This window comes from Bos taurus, chromosome 14 (genome assembly GCF_002263795.3).
Source record: "Bos taurus isolate L1 Dominette 01449 registration number 42190680 breed Hereford chromosome 14, ARS-UCD2.0, whole genome shotgun sequence".
NCBI classification, from domain to species: Eukaryota; Metazoa; Chordata; class Mammalia; order Artiodactyla; family Bovidae; genus Bos; species Bos taurus.
Window position 1 is genome coordinate 20,115,784 of NC_037341.1, and position 8,619 is coordinate 20,124,402.

The following is an 8,619-nucleotide window of genomic DNA, read 5'->3' on the forward strand; positions in this document are numbered from 1 at the left end:
TACCAGACAAATGAAAATCATTTCAAGTTTTAACTGGACCTTTTGTAACCATAGATGGAAACATAGTCTTATACATTTTTAAAAGTCTGAAATGAAATTGAAATTCCTATATTATAAATCTGTAGCACTGTTTTGCTAATTATAATATTCATACCTTTTTATTCACTTTACTTTTGGAAGTCTAATATGATCTTTGCATGTTTACAACTATTTTCATAATTTTGTAAAATTCAAACATCAACATATGCAAGATACTTAGTTTATATAAAGTGTTCTCTATTTTTAAGATAGAAAGGTATTTTTATAGAACCTGCTTTCAGAACAGTTCCACAGTCTTTCTTTGAGAGCAGTATATGCTGGAGAGATGCTTACCATCATAAGAAATGACAACCCAGATACTTCTCTTCGTGGAAGAGAAATGGGAACCCTCATTCATTTAAACATTCATGCTGAAAACTGATTTAGGACGTTTATAGTGTAAATAATCCTTCCACTATGCTTTTGAGTTCTTGACTGAAGTGTTCCTGTAAAGAGGAGGAAAAAATTAATTAATTATGTATGTATGAGAGTCACAGAAAGATATGAAACTCAGAAGATAGGCAGTTGGCTGAGACTTAGGTAACATCCCTAGTGGTAAAGAACCCTCTTCTTAATGCAGGAGATGCAAGAGATGTGGTTTGATCCCTGGGTTGAGAAGATATCCTGGAGGAGGAAATGTCAACCCATGCCAGTATTCTTGCCTGGAAAATTCCATGGACAGGGGAGCCTGGCAGGCTACAGTCTATGAGGTGGCAAAGAGTTGGATACAACTGAGCAACTGAGCACACAACACACACACACACACACACACACACACACACACACACAATCTAAGGAAAGGGGTGGAGTCTGGGGCTTCAGGGCAGGAGACAATTCCTGGGGAGGCAGCAGGGGAGAAGAGATGTTAGCCAGACAGAAGTGCCCCACGTGTAGACAAAGCAGCTCAGGTGAAAAAGCTACCTCTATGGTGCTCACCTCTTGGTACTTAACCCTTTTCTAATTTAATTTACTTTATAGATTTCCCTTACAAGGGGGAATTTCTACTCTGTTTTCAGAGTTTCTCCTGTGTCCTTTCTTAAAATTAGCCAGCTTAAAATCACTCTGCGTCTAGCAGAGAAGAACTATACAAAAACGATCTTCACGACCCAGATAATCATGATGGTATGATCACTCACCTAGAGCCAGACATCCTGGAATGTGAAGTCAAGTGGGCCTTAGGAAACATCACTACGAACAAAGCTAGTGGAGGTAATGGAATTCCAGTTGAGCTATTTCAAATCCTGAAAGATGATGCTGTGAAAGTGCTGCACTCAGAACGCCAGCAAATTTGGAAAACTCAGCAGTGGCCACAGGACTGGAAAAGGTCAGTTTTCATTCCAATCCCAAAGAAAGGCAATGCCGAAGAATACTCAAACTACCACACAATTGCATTCATCTCACATGCTAGTAAAGTAATGCTCAAAATTCTCCAAGCCAGGCTTCAGCAATACGTGAACCGTGAACTTCCTGATGTTCAAGCTGGTTTTAGAAAAGGCAGAGGAACCAGAGATCAAATTGCCAACATACGCTGGATCATGGAAAAAGCAAGAGAGTTCCAGAAAAACATCCATTTCTGCTTTATTGACTATGCCAAAGCCTTTGACTGAGTGGATCACAATAAACTGCGGAAAATTCTGAAAGAGATGGGAATACCAGACCACCTGACCTGCCTCTTGAGAAACCTGTATGCAGGTCAGGAAGCAACAGTTAGAACTGGACATGGAACAACAGACTGGTTCCAAACAGGAAAAGGAGTACGTCAAGGCTGTATATTGCCACCCTGCTTTATTTAACTTTTATGCAGAGTACATCATGAGAAACGCTGGACTGGAAGAAGCACAAGCTGGAATCAAGATTGCTGGGAGAAACATCAATAACCTCAGATATGCAGATGACACCACCCTTGTGGCAGAAAGTGAAAAAGAACTAAAGAGCCTCTTGATGAAAGTGAAAGAGGAGAGTGAAAAAGTTGGCTTAAAGCTCAACATTCAGAAAACTAAGATCATGGCATCCGGTCCCAGCACTTCATGGGAAATAGATGGGGAAACAGTGGAAACAGTGTCAGACTTTATTTTTCTGGGCTCTAAAATCACTGCAGATGGTGACTGCAGCCATGAAATTAAAAGACGCTTACTCCTTGGAAGGAAAGTTATGACCAACCTAGACAGCATATTAAAAAGCAGAGACATTGCTTTGCCAACAAAGGTCCGCCTAGTCAAGGCTATGGTTTTTCCAGAGGTCATGTATGGATGTGAGAGTTGGACTATAAAGAAAGCTGAGAGCTGAAGAATTGATGCCTTTGAACTGTGGTGTTGGAGAAGACTCTTGAGAGTCCCTTGGACTGCAAGGAGATCCAACCAGTTTATCCTAAAGGAGATCAGTCCTGGGTGTTCATTGGTATGACTCATGTTAAAGCTGAAACTCCAATACTTTGGCCACCTGATGCGAAGACCTGACTAACTGGAAAAGACCCTGATGCTGGGAAAGATTGAGGGAAGGAGAAGGGGACAAAAAAGGATGAGATGTTTGGATGGCATCACTTACTCAATGGACATGGGTTTGGGTGAACTCCAGGAGTTGGTGATGGACAGGGAGGCCTGGCGTGCTGTGATTCAAGGAGTCACAAAGAGTCGGACACGACTGAGTGACTGAACTGAACTGAACTAGCAGTTATATTTTGGCAATTTATTCAGCTCTTTCACAGTGTTCTTCTGTTCCTCTGCTCTGGAATTTCTTCATCTCGAGTGTGATATTCAGTTGTATTGGTACATTCATGCAGTAGAGTTTCATTGTCTAATGTGATCAAGTATTTTTGAAAATGTTAAACTTTGGATCACTATCCAATTAACTACTGGATATATTAAGATATATATATATATATATATATATATATATATATATATAACTATTGGATATATATTAATTCGCAGATATATGAGGAAATATTTACTGGAGTACTTAAACTTTTTATAAGCAGTCAATGGAGAACAATTTTATGGAACAATTAAGAAAGATTTAAAGTCTAAATAGAAACATTGCATTCACATTTTCTATCTTTAGGTTATAAGAAAACCACTGATATTTGTTTCTTAAAATAAGGTAATTTTCCACACAATGCAAGCTCATCAAGAGAGAACTTCCTTTGTGTTCTGACACCTCCAGGCAGAAACCTTCAGAAGCCTTAAAGAACCAATCTCTCTCTTGCAATTTTATTTTTGAAATAGGACATTCTCACGGAAAAGTGTCCTATCGATATTCTGTCTAAATATAGCAACCAGGAAAGAAGAGAGCCTTTAGAGAAATACAACCAAGTATGTTATAAAAGATTTATAAGAATCATTTAAACCTTTTTACAGAATTATTTTCTCTCCTCTTTTCATAAATCTTTATTACAATTAATTAATGTGTTTTAGACAATTGCTTCATCAGAAGTACTGAGGTTACTTATATCATAATCTATACCTAACTAGGTAATAAAATATACATTGTAGTCAATGTACAGAGTGGAAATATAGATAGAAGGATGACCCCTTATCTATGTATTTTGCATGATATAATGTAAGATATAATTGATACAGGGCTTCTCTGGTGGCTCAGACTGTAAAGAATCTGCCTGCCAGTGCAGGAGGTATGGGTTCGATCCTTAGGTCAGGAAGATCCCATGGAGGAGGAAATGGCAGCCCACTCCAGGATTCTTGCCTAGGAAATCCCATAGACAGAGGAGCCTGGTGGGCTATAGTCCATGGGGTCACAAAAGAGCTGGACAAGACTGAGTGACTAAACAATAACATGATAGATAACAACTTTTTAGCTGGGAATTAAACATGATTTGCGAAATTATATCTTAAATTTATTCTCTTGATTTTCTTATATATTTCAAAGGTTGTGACAATCACATGACTTTTTGTGTAAGTGGCGTGACTGACAAAACTTTATAAATCTATAATTACTTCTCTTTTTAATTATCAAAGGAAATCAACTACTTGAGTGCTAATAGGAGAACAAGTTTATAAAACCGATTGTTGTATTTTATGCTAGATTATTGATGAGAAAAAAAGCAGAAGCAAGAGGAAGAAGGACAATTTGGGGGCCTTGCACTAGTGAGGTGGTAAACAAAATAGTGGCCTGGAGTGTTTTTGTATTTGGAGGTACACTGTTATAGGAAAATACAATTGTTTTTGCAATTTTCAAGACTCCATGGATGTCTTGAAAATGGTCCTCTTGTGTCTGGTCCTCTCAGGGGCCCTTGCATGGCATGGTTTTTGATTGTGGTGGATGAGTTTCTTGTAATCAGATAGATGAAAGAATTTTGGTGGAAAAGGATGAAGCAGTGAAAATGCTTTATGAATAAATTTGGCACCCCCCCAAAGGCGTCTATTTCTTATCTTCTCTGATTCACAAGGAGACTCCTTGATGATCCAGGATGAAAGTCCTTTGGAGTGTGATTAGTGATGAATTTCTCCTCTTAGAGTCCCTCCAGCTGCCTGGAAGCAACTAAGGCAAAAGTGATGTTAGATACTCAAGATCCTGAGATAAAAAGGCAAACTGCATTTCAGTACTGTCATCCACATCAATTAAACTGCCTTATTAGAAAAATACCCTGACGACACAAAATTTAAGATTTAACTCATATCGTCAATCAACTTAAAGTTCTCTTGAACTAATTAATGTTGGCTCGAATTTTTTAACAATTACTAAAAAAAAATGTAAAAATCATTTCTTATCACCTTAAAATCTATTAGCTGAAGGAGTAAGACAATTTGAGTTAATATCTAAAATTCTTTTGAAGTTGTTGGGTTAATGATGGTCGCCTGTGGCTCTATTAACCCATCATCTAATCTATTTACACATAAATTAAAGTCTGCTCTAAACTTGCTTTTTTTTAATTTAAATTTATTTATTTTAATTGGAGGCTAATTACTTTTCAATATTGTTTGGTTTTGCCATACATCAGCATGAATCCACCACGGGTGTACACGTGTTCCCCATCCTGAACTGCCTAAACTGCTTTTGTACCAAAACAACTGCTGAGCAGGAAGGAGGCGAGTCCTCTCTGGAGTGGGACGTTCTCACTTGTTTCCTCCAAGCAGTGACTGAAGCTGGTGTGGAACCAGGTACCACCATTATTGCCCATGGAGATAGGAAACTAAAACACAAAAACAAATATTTTAGGCAACATTTTCAAACTTACCCTGTGGAGCCCTTCCACAGTTAATGTGTGGAATACAATAGTAAGTGGCTTCCCAGGTGGCATGGTGGTAAAGACTACCAATGCAGGAGATGCAAGAGAGGTGGTTCGATCCCTGGGTTGGGAAGATTCCCTGCAGGAGGAAATGGTAACCCACTCCAGTAATTTTGCTCGGGAAATCCTGTGGACGGAGGAGCCTGGTAGGGTTCATGGGGTCACAAGAGTTGGACATGACTGAAGTGACTGAGCACACAGCATGCACGCACGTTGTTGCAGCTGGCCTCTCTCCAGAGCAGCTACTGCTTACTGTCTGATCTATGATGCAGGATCGATTATATACAGATGCTGCTGAGACGAAAGAGTTCTCTCAGAAGACGCCTGCGTCTCTGGTCAGCTGACAGCTGAGAGTGAGCAAGGTATCAACATGGTGCATCACTCCCCGCCATGGGCATTCAGGGCAGAAAGTATTTGTTTTCCATAATGGATGGCTTGGGGCACAGAGATGTTATCACAAGCATAATTACAGGCACACTCACATTTACTGTGTGTCTCACAGTCATTGCTGCTGCTGGTGTTGGTAAATTTAAAGCCAGTCTCTCCAGGATAAAGCTGATCTATGAGCGGGCCCTTCTGGATTCCATGAAGAGTGTGAAACATCTAATTGTTGGAGTTGCAAAAATGGATTCTCTTGAGCCACTGGACAGTCATAGAGACACAGGAATTTACACAGAATTCAGAATCCAAGACTGGATCAGTATCCAAGATTCCAAGTCCGAATCCAACTAAGAAAACTGATGGTGACTTTGACACAGCATCTGTGCCACTTTCTAGTTAAAATGGTAAAAACACGCTGATGCCAGCACTAAGCCTTGATTCAGGGGTGCAAGTCACCCAACGAGGAGAGCAGTGCTTGTGAGCCGGATGCCTGTAGCCCCCGCTGCCTCCTGTATGGCTGGAAGTCTGCCAGCGTGGACATCTCCCACGCTGATCGCCAGTGTGGACGTCTCCCATGTTGATTTGTGTTACATCCTGCCTACAGGATGTGCAGAGCTGCACCCACTGACGCTTCCCAGAGAGTTGCTTAGACAATAGATTTAAGTGCAAGAGTCCCCCCCACCCACCCCTAGTCTAATTCTGGGGTGCTGTCTGATGAAGCCTGGTGATAAGAATGTGATATTTCAGGGTTAACTGAAAGCTCAGAACAGAAATCCAGGTGTTTTCACCTCTGTCTACGTGAGGGAAAGAATCACCCTTAGGAATCACTTTAAACGTTGAGTGAAAGGCCATGGGAGCCGTTTGTCACTTCACGTTGCTTAGGGCAGAAAAGCGAGAGTAACTTAAGCTCTTATGTGACCGATCCTGAGGGCTTTCCAAAGCTCCATGATGGTAATGGCCACGTGGTGCCTGCAGAATTTTATTTTGTGTCCTTTTTATCAGTGTTGAGTGAATTTGCTGGTGTACCTACTTCAACTTAGTTTGCCTATTCTTGAACCCATTATACCACGTACAAATGATGCACTGTAGCTTGTGAAAGAACCTGGAGTCTGAGGATTCAAGTATTGAAATGTGGCCTGCTTTTAAGACTTCATTGTATCTTTTTTCTAGGAAAAAGATGTTTAGAAATGAAAAAAAAAAAAACGTAAAAAAAAGAAAGTAAGTTATTCACTCTTAAAGATTTTAACAAACTTCCATCAGCAAGTGTTGTTGGGAAAAGTACCTGAGATATAACTGAAGTTATGGCAGAGTTGAAGAACTCTATCAATCACCTTGACCTGATTTATATTTATAAAGCACTTTAACCATCAGCTTTGTATATACATTCACTGGAAGTAGAACATTCACCAAGAGAAATAAAATACTTAGCAGTAAAACTCTGTAAACTTTAAACTGCTGAAATAGTTTTTCTGATACCTTTTTCAGCCATCTTACTGAGTATAATTGACATACATTAAACTGTCCATATTTAAAGTTTACGGTTTGATATTTTAACATATGTGTATACCAGTAAAATCCTTTAATAAAAATAATGAGCACAGCCATCTCTAATGTTTCTCTGTAACCCATGCATTTCCTCTCTCTCAGCTGTCCTTGTTCCCCTAAAGTCTGTTTCTCTTATGTTTCCTTCAAGTATTTTATCTTTTTGGGTTTTCCCTTTAGGTCTATAAGCCATATTGAGTTAATTTTTAATTGGTGGGAAGAATACATTCTTTGCATATGAGTATCCAATTATTTCAATGCTTGTTGAAAATAATACAATTTCAACAACTAATTCCCTTTGCACCTTTGTTGAAAATAAATAGACCATGTTTATATAGCATGCTTTCATATTCTGTATTCTCTTTCCTATACAATCATGATAATATCACAATAAAATAATTTAAAAAGAGCAGAAATCAATAAAACTCTGAATTGAGAAAACAAAACACTTATCATTTGAAAATATTGATCAAATTAATGAACACCTGGCAAGAATAATGCAAACACAAAGAAATAAAGCACAAATATTACAAAATCCAGAATGAAACAGGGAGATTCCCAAAATTCCTAGACAAGCTAGAAGAATAATAAGGAAATATTAGAATATTTATATATTAATAGTTTTTAAAATGGGAAATATTTATAGCCCTTTGTCTAGTAAATAAAATGAACTTGTAATTTAAAAACTTCCCACAAAACTCTAGGTCCTGACACACTGAATGCAATCAAATGTTCTCAGAAAAATAATTAGCAATTTATACAAACCCTGTCAGAATGGATGAGTTCATAAGACTATGCTCTCCAGGCCTCTGAGGGCAGGTGGGGCAGTGGGCTGAGGACCCCAGGACCACATGTGAGGCCCATTGATGGTATGCACTAGGCCGGTCCTATGGGCTCTTCCAACCAGTCACCTTGCAGCTGAGCTGGCTGATTGCTATGGGATACCTGTTGCTAGGAGACTCGGGGATGCCTAAAAACTCACCACCTCAACCTTCCATCCCTTTTCATTCTGTCCTGATTACTCTCTCACTCCCTTCCAGCTCCCAACCATTTTATGACATTTCCCATCATTTCCCTGCTGTGTGTTTAATCCCTTCTGCTTCTTGTCTCAAAGAAACTAAAACCTTTAGAGAAAATGGATAGAACTAGGAGGGGTCTGAGATAAAAAGTTGGTTTCAGCCCAATTGCTCCATTAAAGGGTACAGAGCTACTCTCACAGTCTGGGGCAGAGACAAGTGTGTGGGGCATTGCCTGGTGGTCTCTTGACCCATTTTAACCGAGAACTGACATTTCCACCTAGCTTGCACTCAGACAGGTGGAGCTATCACGGGGTCAGCTTCTGAGACATGCCCAGATCATAGATGAACCTGGGGGGA

General features: G+C 39.5%; 1 long non-coding RNA gene across 1 annotated transcript; it reads right to left on the minus strand.

Moving 5' to 3' along the window:
- Positions 1–4,103: 4,103 nt before the first annotated feature.
- LOC132342156 (uncharacterized) lies at positions 4,104–6,374 on the minus strand. Its single transcript, XR_009490405.1, has 3 exons — positions 5,803–6,374; positions 5,095–5,224; positions 4,104–4,572 (listed from the first exon to the last, which is right to left on the minus strand). It is a non-coding gene; the product is annotated as an uncharacterized lncRNA (long non-coding RNA).
- Positions 6,375–8,619: the final 2,245 nt, after the last annotated feature.